General features: G+C 39.0%; 1 protein-coding gene and 1 non-coding gene across 8 annotated transcripts in view; both read left to right on the top strand.

Moving 5' to 3' along the window:
• The window catches only part of FHIT (fragile histidine triad diadenosine triphosphatase), a 1,436,343-nt gene that overhangs the window by 953,100 nt on the left and 460,144 nt on the right, over nucleotides 1-23,099 (top strand). The window lies entirely within an intron of this gene.
• Nucleotides 10,592-10,694, top strand: LOC113628175 (U6 spliceosomal RNA). The gene has a single exon (XR_003435913.1). It is a non-coding gene; the product is annotated as a U6 spliceosomal RNA (small nuclear RNA).

Below are 23,099 nucleotides of genomic sequence, written 5' to 3'. Positions count from 1 at the left end.
CTCAACATTTTACAAAGCGTTTTTCTGTTCATTTTAGTTGGTGCTAAAAAACATGACTTCTAAAATTTTCTTAATAGGACTAGTTGAGTGATGTGAAAATTATTTTGTTTCCTCAGTACAAATTTTTATTTCTAATATTAGGGCAAGTTTCTTAAATTAACAGTATAACTGTGGGTTCTTTTTTTATTAGTAGCCAGGGTAAAATTTTAAATATTTAATATTATTAGGTATTGCCAAGATGTAAAGGACAATATCCATTCTCATATAGTTTATCTTAGTCATCATGGGCTTTATTCTATGCCATTTCATGTCTTAGATATTAGTTCTGGGGGAAAATCTGAGGAACTCATTAAAAAAAGGGCAGGTGTCCAATAAATTTATTTTTCTGCTCCTGTATAAATATTTGTATTCTTTTAGCATCTATTCTTCTAAGCGTGTTTCCAAAGCCCAGTATTTTTAAAAATAATAGTGGATAATGGTATGTAAGAGCAGGATCTTAGGCATCAGGGAATAATAAAAACCTGGAAAAGTTTGAACTAAGTAGCACTCCTGTGCAATTTCCAACTTCTGGGGCTATTTAGCACTTCCTGGTATGACATAGAGCTTGGGAACCTTGGGAAGCCGGCCTCACTCTGGTTATCTATAAAATAGGAATTAAAGTTTCTATTTTATTGGATGTTAAGAGGGTGAAACGAGATAGTTTATAGGAAGACACTTATTCCAGTATCTCCCTCCTGATGTTTAAACATGAAGTGATATTGAATCCATGTTGATGTTACTGGGATGTGAGCTAAGAGTTGAGTAGGAGCCCTTTTGTATGTTTCAGTTGAACCTGTGTGCCAATCACAGTGACCTACAGTGAATCTGAACATAGGTGATTCCACACTGGGTTAGGTCATGTAGAACATAGTTGGTGTCAATCAGAGTGAACGACAACAACAACAACAAAAACCTGTTGATATTCAATATATTTGTAAGGATGAGGAGAAGCAGTTTTGTACTCTGGTAAGCTTGTTTTATGCATACTGTTTAACTCATTAATTCCTGGCACCTTTATATAAGGAGACATGTTCAGGGATTTTTAAGAGTAAAAAACTGAAAAACATATATTTTGATCAACCTGGGAATAATTAAATAAACTAGGTATACCCAAAGTATGGAATGCTGGTAGGTAAGAAGTATGTTAATTAAACACAGAAGTTTGCAAAACCTTTGCAAAACCTCTTGATCCCACAGATGTACAATACTCTCACCCAAACAACACAAAAGATGTCTGCGTATGCGTATAGGTAAATGCATGGAGAAAGGTCTGAAATTGGTAACAAAGGTTGCTTCTGTGGAGGGACATAGATAAGGTAGGAGCAGTAAGGGAGAGTTTTCAAATTTTTCTATATTGTTTAAACTTTTTTACAATGAGGATATTTTCATGTATTACTTGTATATAAAACTGAGAAAAAAAGGAAGTAAAGCACTCAATCATTTTGTAAAATTGGTAGCATCTAATTGATGGATACATGAGCATCTCCATTCACAATAAAGGACAACTAGTGATTAAAAAATACATAAGAACCAGTCCTTAAGGAAGCAATAAATTACTTACAGCAATAATTACACAATAACAAATTATACAACACTAAATTACTCAGTCGTAAACCCATTGTGCTTGGGCCCTTCACCAACCTTTAGTGATCATGAAATGAACTTCAATATTTGACAATGTTTAAGATTGAAGAGGGAAGCAGATGGTAACCTGTACTGGGCGTGAAGTGTAAGTGTAGTGGTGGGCATTGGATTCAAACAAGGAGTTTAAAGAGATACTGGCTTGCTTAATTTGTTCACTCTTCTGTTCATTCTTTTACTCTTTCATGCATTGTTTCCTGAGAAGCCGCTTTGTATCAGGCCCCAAACAAGCTGCTAGAGACACAGACCCAAGTAAGAAACCATCTTTGTCCCCGTGGGCCTCATCCAGTGACAAACATTCAGAAAGTGAATTATAATTTCTTGGGAAAATACCAGTCATTAAAGCATGGAGTCAGTAAGATCAAAGCATATAGAAGGGTGGCATTGACCTGAAAATGAGACAGGAAGGCTTTCTGAATGAAGTAGCCTCCACCTTAGGTTTTAAAATAAGCAAGAAGTACTCTGGCAGACAACAAACCTGTGTTGTGGTGGGGAGAGCTGTGTCCAGTAGAGAGCATGTTTGGGGAGTTGCATGCAGACTGGGATTGCTGGAGACAAAATGCAAGACAAAATGTCCTCTCGGTTTTCCAGCAGAAGGGATTCCAGTCTAGCACTACTCTATGAGCACCGAAGCAAACAAGAGCTAGTGATAGATTGATTTTTTTTAAAAAATAAAGCACTGGGAGGGTTGCTGTATTGAGTTTTGCTTTTTGCTTATTGCACCTTCCTACTGGAACCAACCTCTTTAAGGAACACAGTACACTCTCTTTAGTCCAAGTAAGGGTGACAGCTTCCTGTCGTGATGTTTTCCAGGCTTCCCTTTAGAAAAGCGTCTTCAGGCTGGGCTACCATTGCCATTTAAATTGCTTCATTGTAGACTGTCAAGGGTGCTGCTTTCTATGTGAACTTTGAGGTTAAGGACCAGTCTTTATACAATGTTCTCTTCTGGAGTTTCTCAGATATTTGGGAAGGATACACGTTCACAAACTCCTTAACAGAGAACTGTCTTGCCAGTTATTTAAAGATCTGAGTATCTGATGTTTTAATTGCTTTGAGAGAGAGGAAGGTGGGGAATGGCCTTTGAAGGTTACTGAATGATTAGGATCTAGGCCGGTCTGCTTTTAAGGAAATGGGTGGATTTGAGAAGCTATGTCTTCCTTTCGTTACTGTTCCTGCCTCACTTGGATTTACCAGTTAGAAAGCCAAATTGCTTTAAATATAGTATCCGTGGGTTTGTATGTGTTTTAGAATCTGCCTTCCATTCCCTCCGTCTACCAACTCAGAAGTCACATGTTATTTACACTACTCCCGGTGCTCTTGGGTCCCTCAAAGCCCCAGAATAAATTTATACTTGGGAAGGTAGGTATATTAAAATTAAAAACATACTTTATTATATCTGTGATAACTGGGTACAGTTATCCTCCAATGATGCTGAGCCATTGTTATTAAAGCAAGATTTCAAAGCAGGTTTAAAAGCTACCAGTGTCCTGTAACTGATACATTTGTGTTTCTCCAACAATACATAAAGAAGCAAGCAGGGAAGGTGATACCTGCACAATGACCAGGGAGTGTAAGCTTAGCTTGGATCTTTGAGATTAAGAAGAGCTATCTCTTCTTCACAGCCTTCTAGGTCAACGGGAAAAATCTTAAAAATCAATTCTTTCAGTAGCCAGGAACATCTGAAAGGAAATTAAAAACTTGCTTATTATGGTGACATGGTTTAACACCAGCTAAGAATCTTAGAAATGAATTTTAAAGTGTGAAGTCTGGCAACAATACATTCAGCACAATCTTTTGCTGGAAATGTAGCGATCACAAACTGTCATTTCTTTCTATATTAACCAGTAATCATCTTATCAGATATGGGGTATCAAAATAATACTATGTATATATGTGTATGGATATATTATACGTAATTCAAAGGAAACTTGAAAGTATTAATTATTCATTAATTATATTAATATGTGTAAGTGTTTACTTATTATGTGGATCTATTTAATTCAAAGGAATTCCGTAGGTATTAAGTATTCATTAAAACGATACATAAACACATGTAAGGATAGTTTAACTTCCTAAGACGTTAGTTATTCTCTTTGATGTTCATGTGAAATGTATGCCGTCTTCATGGTCCGGTCTGATAGCGGCTTCATTGAATGGGTCTTCATTGGACTCCTACTTTTGTGGTGGGCACTACCGTAGGCCCAGGGAACACGAAAGTGAACCAGACAGACAAGGTTCCAATTTTGTCTGAGCACATAGTCTAGTGGTAGAGGAGACACTGATGACAAATGGCTTATTTTTGAAATGAGTTATTCAAGAAAAAAGATGATTTCCAAAAAATTATAAGGATTATGAAGAAAATAAAGCAAAAGAATGAAAGAACATAAGAGGCTGAGTAGGGAAAGGGCAGTGGAACGGGTGGGTAGGAGGAGGGCAAGGAGGGAGGATGGCTTTAGATAGCATAGTCGGAGAAGGCTCTCCAGAGAGTGATGCCACCTGAAGGAGCCACCCATGAGAACATCTGGGGAGGAGCTCTCCAGACTGATGGAAGAGCATACCTCAAGGCCCCGAAGTGTCCAAACATTTGGCATGATTAAGGCACAGGGATAACCCTTGTAGCTCTTGGGTAGTTAATAGGCAGAGCTGGGCACTGGGGGAGATCTGAGAGTGGTGAGCAGGAATCAGATCATAAAGGGCCTTTTGGACCAAGGCAAGTTCTTGGAATGTTATTCTAAGTGCATTCAGGAGCCAATGGAGATTTTAAAACTTTTTATCACAAAAATTTCAAACATACACGAAAAATGGAGAAATATAATGACTCCCCATGTACCCATTATCCAGTTTCAGTAATTAGCAACTCATGGCCAATTTTGTTTTATCTGTGCTCTCTCCCCAACGCCATCACATAATTTGAAGTTTGAGGCCTGTCATTTTCTTTGTGAATATTTCACTATCTGTAAAGCATAGAAGCTCTTTTTCAAAACACAGACACAGTACCATTATCACACCTATAACTTTTCAGTAATTCTTTAGTATCATCAAATATCTAGTCTCAGTTGGGATTTTTAGCAGGGGAGTGGTATTACCTAATTTACAATTTTTTAAAAAAGAGTTCCTACCCTGTTGTATATATCAGAGCTTAGTGGAAGCTGGGAGATCACCTAAGGACTCTTTGTTTGGGTTTGGCATCAGTGTGGCCCGAACAAGAGTGTGATGATGGAGATAGAGAGAACTGACCAGTTTTGGAGGCAGAACCCACTTGTTGGTCTTTACTATAATTTTGGCTTGAGACACCGAGTGACTGGGGGAGAATAACAGTCGAGATGGAGAAGACTTGAGGAGAACAGCTGTGGAAGGGGAAATTAAGAATTTCATTTTGGCCTTAATTTCACCTCTGAAAATGGAGAACAATTTTTATATCAGCCTTAAAAAGAAAAAGGGAAGAAAAATGGTATTATGCATCCACATTTATAGGTACTTACCTCTAATCCTGCTCTAGGATATATGTTAAGGGGAATGTGATAACGGAAGAAATAGTTTCTGTTCTTAAAAAAAGTATGGGTTTACTTGAAATCTATTCAGGCCCACTCAAGGAAAGCCTTGCACTGAGATTGCTTTGAAAGATAGTAAGAATTCTGAGACGTCTGGCTGTCCAGTAACACTGCCTTCCACCAGCCTACCACAAATACAGTGACCTTACTTTCTGAACCTGAAATCGAGACCAAGGATTTGAAAATTGAGAGTGTACTTAGGGACAGTATGCAAGAATATAGGACATCAGAGCTGACTTGGGGAAAAAATTAGAAACCTTAATAACTACGATCCCCACCATTTTTACCATTCGTTTCCACTCAGAACTTCTCTGCAGACACTGGCCTCTGAATTGGTTTACTATCTGTTATTAACATGTATAAATTAATGTATGATCATTGCTCATTGTTACCTGTTCCAGAAAAAACGTCTCCCCTCCCCCTCCTCTTCCCGCCCCTTTCTCTTTGAAGCCTCGCCTTGCTTTTGAGACCTTCTTTTTAACTAAAATCCGGCTCACCCAGGATTATCTCCCTAATTTAAATTTAAATGATTAGAAATTTGAATTACATCTGAAAAATCCCTTCAGTGCAGCACCTAGATTAGTGTTTAATTGAATAAGTGGGGGTCATTGCCTAGCCATAGTGTCCTCATCTATTTAAAAGGGATAATACTTCTTGTTTGGGGAGTTAAATGAGTTGTAGCTTAGCACAGTACTTCATACCTGGTACCTCCTCATTAAGGATTAACTCTTCTATATGGTGGGGTGGGAAAGCCAAATGGTCATCACCTTATGGTGACAAAGGATCTGCCCAAACTAGATAGCATGTTGTTGACTGACAGAAGCTAGACACAAAAGAGTCCCATGCATATAAGACATGAAAATGGTCAGAATTCACCAGTGGTGTTGGAAGTCTGGATGTTGGTTACCCTTGAGGAGGTGGTCTCTGGAAGGCTCCATGAGGTGGGCTCTGGGGTGCTGATAATATCCCATTTCTTATTCTGAGTGTTGGTTATATGGAAGTGTTCAGACTGTAAAAATTCATCGAACTTGTATATGTATACTGATTTTACTTAAATAAAAATTTAAATACAATTAGATGATAGATACCAATATTATGGATAGATAACCTTGTTGTATGTGTCATGTAGGGTGTGTATGTGTGTATGTGTGTGTGTTTTATCATTGCACAGTAGGATAGTAAGTAGAAAAATCCTTCCTCCCAAATTACAAATATGGCAGTAACTCAGAGAAAAGATGGGAGAGGGCCTTCATTAGCATATTTGACCCTATCTCATAAAATTATTTCTGGGGAGTTTCTGTGGCTGTATCTAATGAAATTAGAATGGTTATCAAAACATTTTGAGAATCCTTTTGGACAAAAAGGCATTCTTCTCACAAGACTATTAACTCAGGGACCAGAGCAATTGAGTTTCCTTTTATGAACTGAACTTTTCTTTGCAAGACCAGTAAGTTGTCTCTTTCAAAACACAAATGCAGTGAGCTTGCATGCTCATTATCTGTTTGTCTTATGCTACCTGCATTTTCTTTTTTTATGATCAGAGTCTAGGAAAGCAATTAAAAAAAATCCTATGTCTGCACCAGAGTAATATTATCTGACACTATTGTCTAAAAAGTATAAATGAGGAATTATAATATCATTTTACAATGATAAAGGTGAACATTTGCATTTCTAGATATTGGCTTGGATACCAATACATATTTTTAGTATAGTAAATAAAATGTTATATTTTCCCTTAATATTTGACTGTTGATGATGTCGTTTTATACTTTAAGTCAGCAGTGTCCAATAAGGCTTTCTGCAATGATGGACCTGTTCTATTATCGGTGCTGTCCAGTACAGCAGCCACTAGTCACATGTGGCTATACACACTGGAAATGTGCCTCGTGAACTAAGGAAGCACAATATTAATATTATTTTATCTTAATTAATTTAAATTTAAATAGCCACAGCTGGCTAGTGGCCAAAGTGTTGGACAAGGAGGTTTGAAATCTAAGTAAAATATGGTGTTCGGACCCAGGCTGATTGTGCTTAATTCTTTTCAAAGAACTTCTCAAGAGCTCATCTACAGAATGTTTTTCTCAGCCTCATTACTGGTCTTCTGGTGGAGAAGTCCCCTTGTAAAGACATAAGGAGGTCTCAAGGTTCTTAAACATACAGCAAAAACACCTACTTGAGTGCTGTTACCATTTCACCAGTTCCTTCATTTCCTTAATCTCCCGGGCACTGTCCTTTCTCTCCCATCACAGGCTATGGCTGACTTGAGGGTTGTGTTCCCAAGATTCAGGGACATAGTAAGAAGTCAGTAAGCAGTAAGCAAATAAAGGTCTGCCACATAGTAGGAGTTTGAAAATGAAGAGTTCATATTATTATCGTGGTTATTGCCACTGTGAAGCACAGTCTGGAGTGATATGGTCATCTCTTCATGGTTTACTGTGAGCCAAGAGGTGTGAAGGATGAATTTACAATATTAAAAAAAATTAAATGATAAAAACAGCCAAAAAAACCCTAAAGAAAACAACTGACAGCTCTCTCTCGTAACCATCTCCACACTCTTCATAGTTTGTAAAACTTACTTAGTAATTGATTTATACAACATTTTCCATTTTGTTTAAAAAATGTCAAGAAGAGGAGGCAATAATTAAAGAGGACTAACTAAAGAAAGCAAGATCAGCAGAATACAAGGGTCGGATCACTATTCCATAGACTCTGTTTTTTTTTAATTAAAAATTTTTTTTAATTGAAGTCTAGTTGATTTACAGTGTTGTGCCAGTCTCTGCTGTACAGCAGAGTGACTCAGTTACACACATAGAGACATTCTTTTTTTTTACATTCTTTTCCATTATGGTTTATCACAGGATATTGAGTATAGTTCCCTGTGCTGTACACTAGGACCTTGTTGTCCATCCATTCTATATGTAATAGTTTGCATCTACTATCCCCAAACTCCCAGTCCATCCCTCTCCCTCCCCTCCTCCCCAACCATTCCATAGACTCTTGGAGCTGGAAAACATGTTGGGTGTCAACTCCCTTCATGTGAAGATGAGATAACTTAAGCACAGAGACCAGAACTAGTTGCTATGTAATACTTGTTTTATTCAAGGGTCTTGTAAGAATATTTTTGAACAGTGATGCATAGTTAACCTAATTGGGGATAAATGCTGTATATATTAAAGCAGGACCCCAAGAGTTGTTTAGTTAAGCCATATTCTCCCTTCTTCCAGGAAATCACTGAACAGAGGCAGGTAAAAAACATATGCCACAAGACTTGCAGACAGCCCTCACATTTCAAGAGAAGATACAAATAATGAAAACGTAACACACTTGAATTAAGCTATCTCCCTGGCAAGAGTCAGGAAACTTTCAATTCCTTACCTACCCCGACTTGAGTAATGAAAATATTATTTCCAGGAGTAGGAGAGTGATCCTCTGGGGAACCCTGTCTCACTCACAAGCAGAGTTAAGGTATTTGAGTTCTGAAACATATGCCAAAAAATCCAATAACATATGAAACAGCCAAATATGTTCATTTTTATTAAGAATCTCAGTAAATGTCATTTTCTGGTGCCGGTGAAGTGCTGTGAAACTGGTGGGGAGTGTTTGGGGATTCCACTGAATCACGGATGGTTGCAGCTCATTGCTCCAGCCCATCTTTTTAATATGTGTTGTGTTATGTGGTTTAGTCCGAGAAGAAAACTTATTTTGGCTTACTTCCTTCACACGAATGGGAAGAATTTTGATTTGCTACGTATCTCTGAGCTCTGGTACGTTTTCTCATCCTCCTAACTGCTAGTTTATTTATTTATTTATCCTTAATATTTATTTATTTACTTGACTGTGCTGGGCCTTAGTTACCACACGCAGGATCTTTAGTTGCGGCACGAGGGAACTTTTATTGATAGTTGCGGCAGGCATGCAGGATCTAGTTCCCCGACCAGAGGTCGAACCCAGGCCCCCTGCGTTGGGAGGTTGAGGTCTTAATCACTGGACCATTAGGTGAGTCCCTAACTGTTAGTTTATTGAGGTTAAGTGCTTTCTTTTATGGTTGTGTGGAAAGGACTTACGATTTTTCTTTAAATTAAATCTGATTCAATTACCACATTAGATAGGTAGATGTTTTTGCCAGAGAAGAGAGAGGCTCACTTTCACATAGAGGGCCAGAACAGTTTTAGACAGGAGGTGAGACCTTAGCGTCCACAGAGGGAAGCTTGCTGGGAAACCAGCACTTGTCAAGGAAAAAGGACTGCAGCGTGATTATTACTTCTCATTCTAGAGACACTCACATACTCCTCTGAGTCCCCTTCCTGACTGTTCCTCCCTCCTCTATATCTAGACTCTGGTGACAACTAACTGTTGCTTTCCCTACTTGCTTCCTTCCAGCCTGGAGACTGTCCGTTTCTCATTTTCTCAAAGTACTTCTTACCTGCAGCCACGGACCATAGCAGACACACTAAAGCTTTAGGCTAAAGGAGGGGGATCACAGAACATAGCAGTATAATACAGGCAATAATTTTTAATTGAACAGAGGACAGCTCTCTTGTAAAAATCCATTGGTCATTCTTCGACACAGGGCATTTCTCCCAGATGGTGTGCCAGGTCGAATTCCCCTGAGGCCAGTTGTTAACATCTACTCCAACCTGTGTCTTCCTACAGTCATGACATCTCCTCTCTGTTGGCGGGCCTCATCCCATGATCCAATATTATGTTTTTTCTTTTTTTTTTTTTTTTTACAAATTCATTCATTCATTCATTCATTCATTATTTATGGCTACATTGGGTCTTCGCTGCTGTGCACGGGCTTTCCCTGGTTGCGGTGAGCCAGGGCTACTCTTCGTTGCAGTGCGCAGGCTTCTTATTGCAGTGGCTTCTCTTGTTGCGGAGCATGGGCTCTAGGTGCGTGGGCTTCAGTAGTTGTGGCTCGCGGACCCTAGAGCACAGACTCCGTTGTTGTGGCACACGGGCTTAGTTGTTCCGAGGCATGTGGGATCTTCCCAGACCAGGGCTCGAACCTGTGTCTCCTGCACTTGCAGGCGGATCGTTAACCATTGCGCCACCAGGGAAGCCCAATATTATGTTTTACAAACAGAGGATCCAGCCACCCTGGGTCCCTTCAGCAAGGTAGAGTCACAGAAATGCTGAAATGACCATTTTTCCTTTAACATGACTGAATTCCTAAGCAGAGCTTTGTCCTCTACCAGTCCTGTTAATGGAAATACAAAGAAGAAGAAGGTTTTAGTTGGTCTTAGCCCAGAATATGCTGTTTATAGGTCATCTGTCCCCTCCCCCATCCTACCATTGTTTCAAGTTACAGCTCAGTTTTGTCGATCCCTAAATCACTGTCTTAAAAGAGGACAAATGTTGTGCTCACTTCAGCAGCACATATACTAAAATTGAAATGATACGGAGAAGAGTAGCATGGCCCCTGCACAAGGATGACAAATTCGTGAGTCATTCCATATTTTTTGAATTGGGAGATTGGGATTGACATATATATACTACTATGTATAAAGCAGATAACTAATGAGAAGCTACTGTATAACACAGGCAGCTCTACTCGGTGCTCTTTGGTGACCGAAATCCAAAAAAAGAGGGGATATATTTATACATATGGCTGATTCACTTTGCTATACAGCAGAAACTGATACAGCAGTGTAAAGCAACTATACTCCAATAAAAAAAATTAAATTAAAAGCTACTACTGAATTCTGATGTTCAAAAAAAAAGGACACATTTTGCTTTAAATGCTTATTAATTATTTCTATAGTATTTAACAGAGCAGCCTTTTGGGAGGTAAGCCTGTCTACTACTTCTACTTATCTCCCTTGGGATATTAAGCTCCAACTGAGTGCCGTGTGACATACGAGCACCAGACTGCATGGTTTCTTGTGTCTGCCCTTTCTTTCCTCTCTGCCTGGGAGGGCCTCTCCAACTCCCTCCCCGCACCCCCAGTCCTCAGGACATTTCTATCTGGACCATACCTCCTGGTCCTTTAGCCTTCTTTTTGAACTTTCTCCCACTCCTTAGGCAAAGACAGACATTCCATCTGATTTCTGCCAATATTCTTTACATCATTTATCAGCTCTCTCATTTTCCGTTCCATTGGCAGTTGCTCCTTTAGATTGTAGATCACTTCAGAGGAGGCACGTACCTGTCTCTTGTTTTCCTAGGATCTGGTGTAAGTCCTCAGGAAGTGTTTGCGTGAAAGTGTGAACTAAGGTGGGACATTGTAAGAATATCCAGTTTAGTTTGTCAGTATGTAGTTAACCACATCCCTGGATAAAGCATCTTACCAGCTGCCCAGGGGATAAAAGATGAGTAGGGACCTAGGGCTACCATAGCGGAACAGAGTGTGGTCTGTGAACTATTAAAAACTCAGTATGTGATCATTCTTGGAAGGGGGACAGAAGCAAAGTGCAGTGAAAGATCCAGTAATGGAGAAATTATACCTAGTTGTGGAAGAGGACAATTTAACAAGCAGTACTCCTGTATTGATTTGAAATCTGAAAACCCTGGTGACAGATATAGAGAGAAGGCCCAGCCTGCCCTCATGGAGAATATGGTTAGGGAAGCCATACAATTTGCCTTCCAAAAGAGGAAGTTTGCAAGAACATGGATAAACTGGAACTTCATGGTTACCCTGATTATAATCTAGTAGGAACATAAACACAAGGAGAGACTTCATGAAGGGAACCTTCAGAAGATCCTTGAGAAATCAGTGAAGACACCTACAAGAGCAGATTATAGGTCTTGAAGGAAAAGGAAGCACACTCCTTATTAAAAAACAAATTTTCTTCAATGCTTAGGTTAATTAACCTCTGCATTTACAGAAAAATGGGTCTACTCCTTGTTGTTTGTCATAGTTTTGTGTAAGGATCAGCTCAGGACAGTTTTACCTTGACCAGTGTGTATATACTGACAGTACGTAGTATATGTAGTGGAACTTCAGAATAGGAAGCTTGGATTCTCCTTTCAACTTGATTTTGGGCAAGTTAAACAACCTGTATAGACCTCACTTTTCTATAAGATGGGGATAAAATGAGAAAAAAAAAATAGCTACTTCACATGGATTTTTTTTTTTTGGAGGAATAAATATGTTAAATTTCTTAGCATGGTGCTTAATAGGAACTCTGTAAAGATGAGCTGTTATTGTTAATTTTTTATTTTGTATAGTTAAAACTTTACACAGGACACAAAGACATACTTCTACAAGTTGATTTAAAAGCTACCAAGCTTAGGGCTTCCTTGGTGGCACAGTGGTTGAGAGTCCACCTGCCGATGCAGGGGACGTGGGTTCGTGCCCCACTTCGGGAGGATCCCACATGCTGCGGATAGGCTGGGCCCGTGAGCCATGGCCGCTGAGCCTGCGCATCCGGAGCCTGTGCTCTGCAACAGGAGAGGCCACAACAGTGAGAGGCCCGCGTACCACACAGACACACACAAAAAAAAAAAAAAAAAGCTACCAAGCTTAACATGTTGTTTTGACAGCCATGCAAGCATCAGGAAAAAAGGTGACAAAACACAGGTACAGAACTGTGACCTCACTGGACTTTGAGAGGGAGGAGGCTCAGGGGCAGGCCTGGTCAGCTGGGGGGCGCTCTGAATTCCACTGAGGGCTGCTGAAGAGGAGAGAAACCAGAGGTCTCTCCTAGGTAGTGAGATCCAAAGTTTCAGTCATTTCTCAGAGAATTCCCAGGGGTGCTAAGAAAGCAATTTAAACCTGTATCTGGGGTGGAGACTTAGCAGGGGGCTTTGGAAGAAGCCTCTGGCAGCCTGTAATTATGAAAATAAAAGTCTAATAGTATGAAAGACAGTGATTAGATTAGCAACACTTAAATTCATTGAATAGTGAAAAGAGGGCTGAGCTTGTAGACTCTCAACAAGCTTGTTGCTTAGGAGTCGTGAAGGGAAGTCAGCTGTGTGTGTGCAGCTTTTATATTAGTAAATAAAAACTCTCCTGTTAGTACCTCAGGAAAGAAGTGTTTTTATTATGAAACAAAGCACAGATTGGTTATGCACTGCATAGATGCCATATAACACAGGGTTAAGAGAACAGACTCTGGTGCGTGACACACTTGAATTTGAGTCCTACTTCTGCTGTTTCCTAGCTGTGTGACTCTCTTAGCTTGGGCTGCTGTAATAAAATACTATGGACTGGGTGGCTTAAGTGACAGAGATTTATTTCTCACAATTCTGGAGGCTGGGCATCCTAAGATCAGGGTACCAGCATGGTTGCCTTCTGGTGAGGCCTCTCTTCCTGGTTTGCAGACAGCTACCTTCTTGCTGTGTCCTCACATGGCAGAAAGTGAGCGCTCCTGTCTTCTCTTCTTGTGATGAGAACATGAATCCCATCATGAGGGCACCAGCTCCATGACCTAATCTAACTCTGATTACCTCCTCATGGCCCCACTTCCAAATACCATCCTACTGGGGATTAAGCTTCAACATATGGATTTGGGGGGATGCAGACATTCCATCCATAGCAGTGGCCTTGAGCAAACATTTAAGCTCTTCATACCTAGTCCTCCCCTACAAAACAAATAATATGAGTACGTCCTCAAATCGGGTATTTTAATAAAGAGCTTGCACAGGGCCTGCCATAGAGCTAGTGCTTAGTAAACATCACCTCTTCCCATGGAACTCTGCTGTGTAATGCCCGCCTAAGGGGAGCTGGAGCCCCGGGAAGAGTGTCTCCCTTCATTTGTAATGAACTGTTTCCTCGAGTGTGGGAAGAGATCCTTTTAGATGAAAAAAAAAAATGTATGAACATGAATGTGTATGTGTTTTAATAGCCAAAGGTTAATTGCAATATGATTTGGAAATATATATATATAGTCCCCAGAAAACCCATTATTTTACAAATTTTGTTGATTAGTATTGAGGCTTGAGTAAAAAATATTGTGTGGAAAAAAAATTGAGTAAATAATTGGTACACGTGGTACTGAGAAATGGCACAAACTGTACAGGAGGGAAGGTGAATGATTGAAATTTGGGGAACATGCAAAGGACTGTGGAGGAATAAATTTTCTTCTCTAGGGCTTGTGTTTTGCCCACCCTAGTAAGAGGGACCAGGGCTGTTTTCACAGAAAGAAGATATTGTTTCTCATGTTAGATGAAACTTCAGCCAGCTGAGTCACATGTAATCTCAGTTTTGCTCCCTTGATTATCCTCTGAGTATAACTGCTAAACTGGCAGGTTCATTTTTTTCATGCCAGATTTTGTTTTTTGAGCACTTACTGCCTACTGGATTCTGCTCTGGTTGCTGGGAAGATAGTAATAGGCAAGATAGACAAGGCCTCTGTCCTGATGGAGTGTAAATTTCTGTGTGTGTGTGACTGTCTGTGCATGTGTTTGTGGAGAGATAATCAATAAGAAAACTCATAGAAAAGAGAGTAATTTCACATACCAAGTGCAATGAAAAACCTTAACTAGGGCAGTGTGATTGGGAATGGGAAAATGGATGCTCTACTCTAGATAGGAGAATCTTTGAAGAGGTGACTTTGAGTTAATACCTGAAGGAAGAGAAGGGACCAGCCATTAAAAAAAAAAAAAAAAAATCTATGGGAAGGGTATTCCAGGCTGAGTGAGCATCAAATATCAAGAGTTTGGAATGACAGGGATTGGCCATGTTTTAGTAATAAGAATGGTACGAAAAGAAGTTGCAGAACTAAGTACGTGGCCAGATCATGAAGGAGCCTTGTAGGCAGTGCGCAGAAGGTTGCATTTTATTCTAAGTATGCATCGAAGCCCGTGGAGAATTTTAAGCTGAGGAGTGATATGATCTTACCTGATACTCTCATAGATGACTGTGGCTGTTGGAAGGAGAGTGGACTGTAGGGGAACCAGGTGGGAACATGTATGCCTGTTAGGCGACCCAGGCTGGTGGTAATGGGGGGCAGTGTTCTGGTTTTCCTTTTATACTGAACTGCTGTTCTCCCGGTGCACTTGTTTTTCTCCCACCCAGAATCTTGGACTGTCGACCCTGAAGAGTTCTGTGTGCCCAAAACAAAGCAAAAAAGGTTCAGAAAACAGAACAATCTGTTGATCATAACATGTACTAAGTTAGTGGATGAGAAAGGAAGCTAGATGGAGCAGTTACTCAAAGATACTTTTACAAGACATTTTGTTTTCCATTTAGCATTTGGGACCAGTTGAATTCACAGTTACATGATTCTCAGGAGCTGTGAGGGTACATGAAGAATAATAAGGACATTGGCTAAATTCTTTAGGCAGTATGGAGCCATAATATACCACATGTCTTACTGTTAATTCATGTTGCTAGCCCACCCTTTTAATAGCAGCCAGGAGCCCTCATGACACACGCTGTGAATATATATTAAAACGGTCCACACAAGTTGCTCTAGTGGTGTTGGTTAATTGGGTGTTATTTGGGATCCAGAAAGGATGGCATCTATTGTGGTTTTCCTTTTCTCATACTGCTGTGAAGACGTGCCAGCTCTAAATGCTTCATCCGTGCTTCCTCCGTCTGTGCTCTGGCCTGGAAAATAAATTTTGGGGGCCCCAGTCCCTGGATTTGAGCAAGTACTGTTGCCTTGTCCTCCTTTTGGCCAAACCATCAACATAGCATCTGCTACTGAAGTTGTACTTAAATGTGGTGGGAAATGTTTTTTTATTATAAAAAAATATCTAACGGATTAAAAACTTGTATTTTTTCTTTTCCCCCTGAAAGTTAAAAAAGAATTGCATCCCATAAGAAACAATTATGTCTTGTTTGAATTTGTCTTAAAATGTATTTTATGTGTCATTTTAAATGAAAGTGGAAGTATACTATGAATGCTATATTGTCAGTTAATTTTTTTAATGATATCTCTTGGACATTATTCATATAATTTGAGGGTGGCATATACAAATGCTTACAAGGCGAGAGCCAGGCAGTGTAAATTAGTGAAGAGCAGTGGGTAGGAAACATGTTCAGGCCAAAGCATATTTTTGCCCAGTTTTGTCAGACCTTCTAGTTTTTTGAAAGAAGCTTGACATTTGCATTTTATGTGAAATCCCCCAATTTTTAACTTATGTTTTAAAATTATGTGGGCCCAATTAGGGCGAGAAGCATCCACGTTGTCTCTGATATAGATTTACCTTATTTTTAATCTAATCACCTATTGCTAGACATTTAGGTCTAAAATTCATGTTTATACCACCTATCCTGACTTGTAATTCTTTGCCACTTTCTTGTTGAAATAAGCTTTTGTAGCCAAGGGGCCTGATGTCCATGCGTCACACCAAAGGATTTTCCCTAGGTGCAGGTACTAAAGTATGAGTAGATAAATTCAGTAACAGTAAGTTCACCGAAATATTTAGAACTTAGATAAGGCAGATTGAGGTTTGATAGGATCAGGAGATTATGCAATTTTTAGAGCCCTCCTTAGCATAAAGCATACAAAATTAAAACTGTACAATTAGATACAGGGTCTTGGAGGGGACCTTAAAGCAAGGGACCCTGAAATCTCTGTTTCATTAGCCTCTGGGTGAGGACAAGCTCAGCTCAATATTCTGTATTAACCTAAATGGGAAAAGAATTTGAAAAAGAATGGATATTTCTGTGGGTATAAATGAATCGCATTGCTGTATACCTGTAACTAACACGTCACTGTTAATCAACTATATACTCCAATATAAAATAAAAGTGAAAAAAAAAAAAGAAAAGAAATGGAGTGATTGGGGAAAAAATAACCTCCAAGGAGAAAGCGTAGTTGGTTTTTGGAGATTCACTGAGGGACATGGGGGTATCACTTACACGGACATTTCAGCAGAGAAAATGAAAATATTCTGTCACGTGATCTGGGAGCCCTCTATCTGGTTATATATTTTAAGAAGTATTTCCCCTAAAATTCTGACTACTTTCAAGGTTCCTTACTCTATACAGAGTTTACTGTTTTAATCAGGAAGATGCCAGGAGAAATAACAGTTCATTTCAGGGCTACAAACTGCCTTCTGTTTAACATAAATACATTAACCTTCGATAGAATTTTCTTTCAATTACTGGGGACTCCAAACTCTGGTTATTTACGATATCTGCTACACAAACAGATGAAATAGATATTGAACAAAAAATAGGACCATTAAGGAAGAAAAGATTTCAACGTATTAGCTTTCTTACAGTCAGAAGGCTGAGAAACATCAGTATTTGATGATTAAGTGTCTGCCAAAAGGATCATGAATGGGCAAAAACCCATCATTGCCAGAAAAATCTTCAGCAGCCGTGAAAACCTAAAAAGAGAAAACCAGATGTAATGGGAAAATTAAATAGCTTGTGTGGGGGTGGGGGCGCAGATAAGTGGGTAGATAGACCATAGGTAAAGAAACAAGTCATTTCATTCGGCGTTGGTTAAAATTATAGTAAAATCAGAGATTGCTAGCTACCGTGGTGCTTCAGGAGAGTCTTTGAAGAAGCTGTTGGAATGAGTATTTGGAGAAAATAAAGCAATAAAGCCTTGATGGTGTTAGCTCTTACCTTTGTTTATAAGCAGGAAAGGGCAAGAAAGGAGATTAGTTTACGTATACACATTCTCATTAGCATAACGTTAAAATTCAAATCCCAATTCTTTTTTTTTTCTTTACATCTTTATTGGAGTATAATTGCTTTACAATGGTGTGTGAGTTTCTGCTTTGTAACAAAGTGAATCAGTTATAAATATACATATGTTCCCTCTCCTCCTTCTTGCGTCTCCCTCCCTCCCACCCTCCCTATCCCACCCATCCAGGTGGTCACAAAGCACCGAGCTGATCTCCCTGTGCTATGCGGCTGCTTCCCACTAGCTATCTATTTTACGTTTGGTAGTGTATATATGTCCATGCCACTGTCTCACTTCGTCCCAGCTTACCCTTCCCCCTCCCCATATCCTCAAGTCCATTCTCTAGTAGATCTGTGTCTTTATTCCCATCTTACCCCTAGGTTCTTCATGACATTTTTTTTTCTTAGATTCCATATATATGTGTTAGCATACGGTATTTGTCTTTCTCTTTCTGACTTACTTCGCTCTGTATGACAGACTCTAGGTCCACCCACCTCACTACAAATCTTGTTCTCACTTAACTGTGGGACCTGGGGCAAGGTCCATGTACTAGGGCTGATAATAATAGTATCTAAGGTTGTAGGGAAGATTTAGTAAGTAAAAATTGTGAAGCTCTTAGAACAGTGCTATATGTGAGAGTGTTGTTTTTGTGGTAATGATTATTGCCATTACTATTGAACACATACTTTGTATCTTGTCATTGAAAAATTGTTTCTTCTGTTAAGAAATTTTCTGTTCTTAAATAGATCAAAATAAATCAAAAGGTTTGTCTTAATTGTGATTTTCCAGCATCTTTGCCTCAAAAGTGTGAGGTTATGTGTTTGTTATTAAAGGTGACATTTGTTAAAATGCTTTTAAAGGAGAAAATTGTTCACTTAAAGCTGTAAACTCTGCTTGTCATGGGAAGTTGAATTTTCCTCTGAACTCTGTTGTAATGAACACATTACTAATGACCCAGCCTAACCAATCCTGTTATAATTTACTTAACAGTATATAAGACTATAACATTTTTTTCCAAGTTAGCAATATTACATGAAAACATTCTTTCTCATGTAAAGTGTATTTAAATAAAATTTAAAATAACTATTTCTAAAAGATTTAATATTACTTATACTACACTATCTCGTTCTTTCTTAAACCATAAAATAATTTCCTATGCAGTCGTTCTTAAACATTTTGGTCTCAGGACCCTTTAAACTTTTAAAAATTATCAAAGACCCAAAGGGCTTTTGTTTATATGGTTGTATCTATTGAAACTTACTGTAATAGAAATTAAAACCAAGAAATGTTTAAGCTATTAATTCATTTAAAATAACAATAGTAAATCCATTATACATTAATATAACTTTAAAAAACCTCTATTTTTGAAAAAAATATGAGAATGGCATTGTTTTATAGGTTTGCAAATCTCTTTAATGTTTGATTTAATATGTTAATTAACTACAGTTGTAAAATCTGCCACAAAGAAAGATTACATGATCCCATGAAAGGCATAAAAGGATACCTAACATATTTTTCAATGGACTGAAGAGTAATTTTCTTAGGAAGTGACACATAAATCAGGATCTGAACAGGAGCTGGAGGGAGCCAGGCAAAGAGAACAGAGCATAGGAGGACCTTCAACATGGGAGGATGGAAGACAGGCCACTGCTGGATACGTTGAATGAGAGGACTAGAGGCTCAAGGTGAGGCTGGAGAGAGAAGCTGGGGCCAGGGTCATGCAAGGGTCTTTGGGGTCCCTGTGGACTAATGTAGGTTTAACCCTACGAGGAAGAGGAGCCATCCATGGGATTTAGGAAGGGAATAGTGAGGATGACATGACCCAATTTGCACTTTTAAAAAATATCACTCTAGCTGTTTAGGGAGAATAGGTTTTAGTGTTGGGAAGAATGGCTATAGGAAAACAGTTACAAAAACTATTGTAGCAGAATATGCAAGAGACGATACATATTTAGGAAGTTGTATAGGGTGGAACTGGTGATTGATTGGATAGGGGCAGTGAACTGAAGGAAGGTGATTTATTTTTCTTCAACTCATCCATTTTCATCTCACACACATGTTTTTGTTCTTAACTCTAGTTGGGGAAGAAAACAAAACAAAACATCAAATTAGACCATGAAGCAGAAATTCTGTGTTTGAGTTAGGAGTTTGGATTTGTTATAACCACCTGGGTAGCAACTTAGGAAGCATGTCATCATTTATCCTCTCAGAATTATGGCATTTTATATTCGGTACCACATTACAGGTGTCACAAAACTGTGGTTTAAAAGAAATTGTTCTAAATTCTACGGCTTCGATACAGCAATTACTTGAACTCGTATTTGTTGAGCAGGCGAAGCTTTTGCACTCCTCCCTCTTTAGGCGGATTTTATATTCTCAGAGCTGGGTATTTGGATAAAGTGGAATCTGTCCATCACAACAGTAGCCATCCTGAGCGTCCAGATGTTGGGGAGCTCCTGCCAGGAAGGGAAGACAGCTGTTTGGAATGGGAAAGGAGTAGAGGATACTGCAGAATACGTCAAGAGTTTTATCAGGGGAGTGAGATGACAGTTGGTAGCAGAAAAGGGTGAGCAGACACTGGAACATATCTGGAAAAATCAATTTTGCTTTTGGCTTAGGTAATAGCCTAAGACATTCAAAACTGTTTTGTGCTGTGGAACCCTGCATGTGTCTGGATTATCTATCCAGCCAGCCTTGTTGAAGTACAAGCCGTAGGATTAATAGGTCGCAAACGTGCTCTGATCAGTGTATTTCAGCCTAGTTCTAGATAGACAGGCAGTACATTGAGTAGTTTTATAAACGGTTTGTGAAAGTTTTTGCTTATGACTGTACTACATTTGGGACATTGCAATGCTGTATCTTACACCCAGTGAGAAAATAGGACCTGACCTAACACTATTAAAAAGAACTTTAGACATGTGGAAAAGTGCAATAGGTCTTCAGGGTTTTAGCTTTTCATTGAACTTGCATTTTAGTTTTAACTCTTAGGTGTATTAGGATTTGATATTAATCTCTGAATAATCAGATTAATGAACAAACAGATTTGACTCTTACAAAGAATTGCATGTAGCTGTCCTGGAGAGGTTCTTTAGGACTGTGTGCTCAGGTTACCCCCAAACCGTCTTAAAATTGTCCACAGTTTATATATAAATTCTCTTGTTTTTTAAATGAATTAAAAACCAATATAGCAGGTGATTTCTTGGGCAACGGGCCAATATTTCTTCCTTTCCTGGTCAAAGCTTTCAGCTGGCATTCTGAAATACAGTCTTGGCTCTGATGTCTCTTCACTTACTGTGGACCACACATGTGTTCCTTTTATTATGATTCCCGTACCAATGTATGTATTTATTTATCATGGTAATTAAGCCTTTAAAAAGTCATTTAGTTTTAGAAAATGGATTCAAAAGTACTCCAAAAATTTTTCTTTTCAATCGTAAAGTCTTTAAATGTTCTCTTAAAGATTATTGGAATTTTGCATTACCAAGTCCAAGCATTGTGCATATGATGTGTATGCAAATGGAAGAGAAGTATGGTGGAATGATTTTTAAATATTATTTACTCCTGATTCTAAATGTTGTAAACCAAGGTGATTGCTAGAACTATTCACTTTAATTAAATGGCCTTTTGTAAGCATTTAGTAGATAGATTCGTCAATACTTCATTGGATGGGTAGGTAGATACTTCTGGTTTCTTATGTCCATACTTGACACTGATGTTGTCTTTAGGATTTTTTGAGGGTTCAGGCAGAGTTCTAAAATTCTGATAAGAATTTTATATAATTCACATATTTATATGTAGTTTAAGGACTCAAGAATAGAATACTATACTTTAAAAAAAAATCTTTGCAAAATCAAGTTAGGAAAGGCAGCCTCGTGAAATAAAGAGTGCTGGAGTGAGATTTGAATGTTCCCAAATTGAGTCCAGGTCTGTAATTTAGGAGCTGTTTCCTTTTTGGTAAAATGAAGTGATTAGACTAAAACTGCAGTTTTTTGGTTGGTTGTCTAGTTTCTCTCTCTCTCTCTCTCTCTCTCTCTCTGAGATTTGGCAGTAGAATCCTTTTTCAAACAAAAGTTAATATGAACCTCTCAAATAAGATAGAGATATAATCTTTGACCTTCTGTCTGCAGTAAGGATAGGGCCTGGAAACTTCTCTGCTTAGTCTCTTCCTCATTTCCCTACCCATGAGCACCCTCAGAACTTCTCACTCCAGGAGATGATGCTGCACAACCCCTGTGTTCCACGCACCACAGTTACAAGATCCTTGGGTTATGTGAACAATCCAATTTTTCATCTCTAAAAATCTTTGATTGTATTTTAAGTGCTTTCAATCCATAACTTAACGGTAGGGAATGTGGATGGACCTGCTTCTCATGATGGTGTTTTCAAATTGATGTCCTTGTCTCCCTGATGCTCCTGGTGCTTGGAGCAGTTTTCACGTGCTAGTTAGGTGATCGCAGTCAATTAACGGAATCTTGAAGGGATAGGTTTGCAGTCAGTAGGAATTATTCCTTGAGGATGCCTACAGTGCAAATTCTGGAATATGTCTGCTTCCTCGCGAGGCATGTATTAGAGAAGTGTTGTAGGAAAATGTAGAAAAGGCCAAAAAAGTTTGAGATAACCCTGTCCCCAGAGGGCTAATAATCTTACTGAAAGGATAGTGAGAGACATCTTTTGTGGGGATCTATTGGAAAACGGCGCCTTCCCCGTCCTATGGGCTTCCGATGGAATTGGCAAGCACAGTGTCCCGTTTGCATGGGGTGGGCACTTGACTTGGGCCTGGACAATTTTGCTGTCACAGGCATATACCCTTAATGATTGATCTGGGGAGCTGTTGCATTTTCTAAGCAGGGCCAATCAGAACCTTCCATGAGATCTGATAAATGAAGAAAGAAGGCTTGTAGAAATCTGTGGATTTGGGGTTTCAGAGTCCACTTGCAGAAGAGGAGTGTGAGGTCAAAAACCCAAGATAATCAGAGACAAACAGAATTTGGAGATAGAAAGGAGAGATGGGGGAGAGCCAATGAGAAAGGGTATTTCCCTTGATCTAGATTTGCCTGACGTTCTGTTTATCTTTAGAATGCCTAGTTATATAAGGCAATGAAGTCTTTTTCTAGCTGAAGAGAGTTTGATTCTCATTCTTGCCACCTGCAACCAAGGAGTCTTGAATAATAAACACAAGAAACCTCTGAAGAACGTTAAGCTGGTACATCATAAAGTGCAACGTACTTTCAGAGAGAGGAAGATTCTTCTCTTTTGTTTTGCTTTCAGGTTGGTGGAAGCATTGCCCGACAGCCACTGTTTCCTTGTCTCTTGGAAAACCATTAGCACTCAGGAT

Source organism: Aethalodelphis obliquidens, unplaced genomic scaffold (genome assembly GCF_003676395.1).
Source record: "Aethalodelphis obliquidens isolate GAN/ISIS:26980383/991018 unplaced genomic scaffold, ASM367639v1 scaffold22, whole genome shotgun sequence".
NCBI classification, from domain to species: domain Eukaryota; kingdom Metazoa; phylum Chordata; class Mammalia; order Artiodactyla; family Delphinidae; genus Aethalodelphis; species Aethalodelphis obliquidens.
The sequence above is the reverse complement of the archived record's forward strand: the minus strand, read 5'-3'. Positions and strand labels throughout refer to the sequence as shown.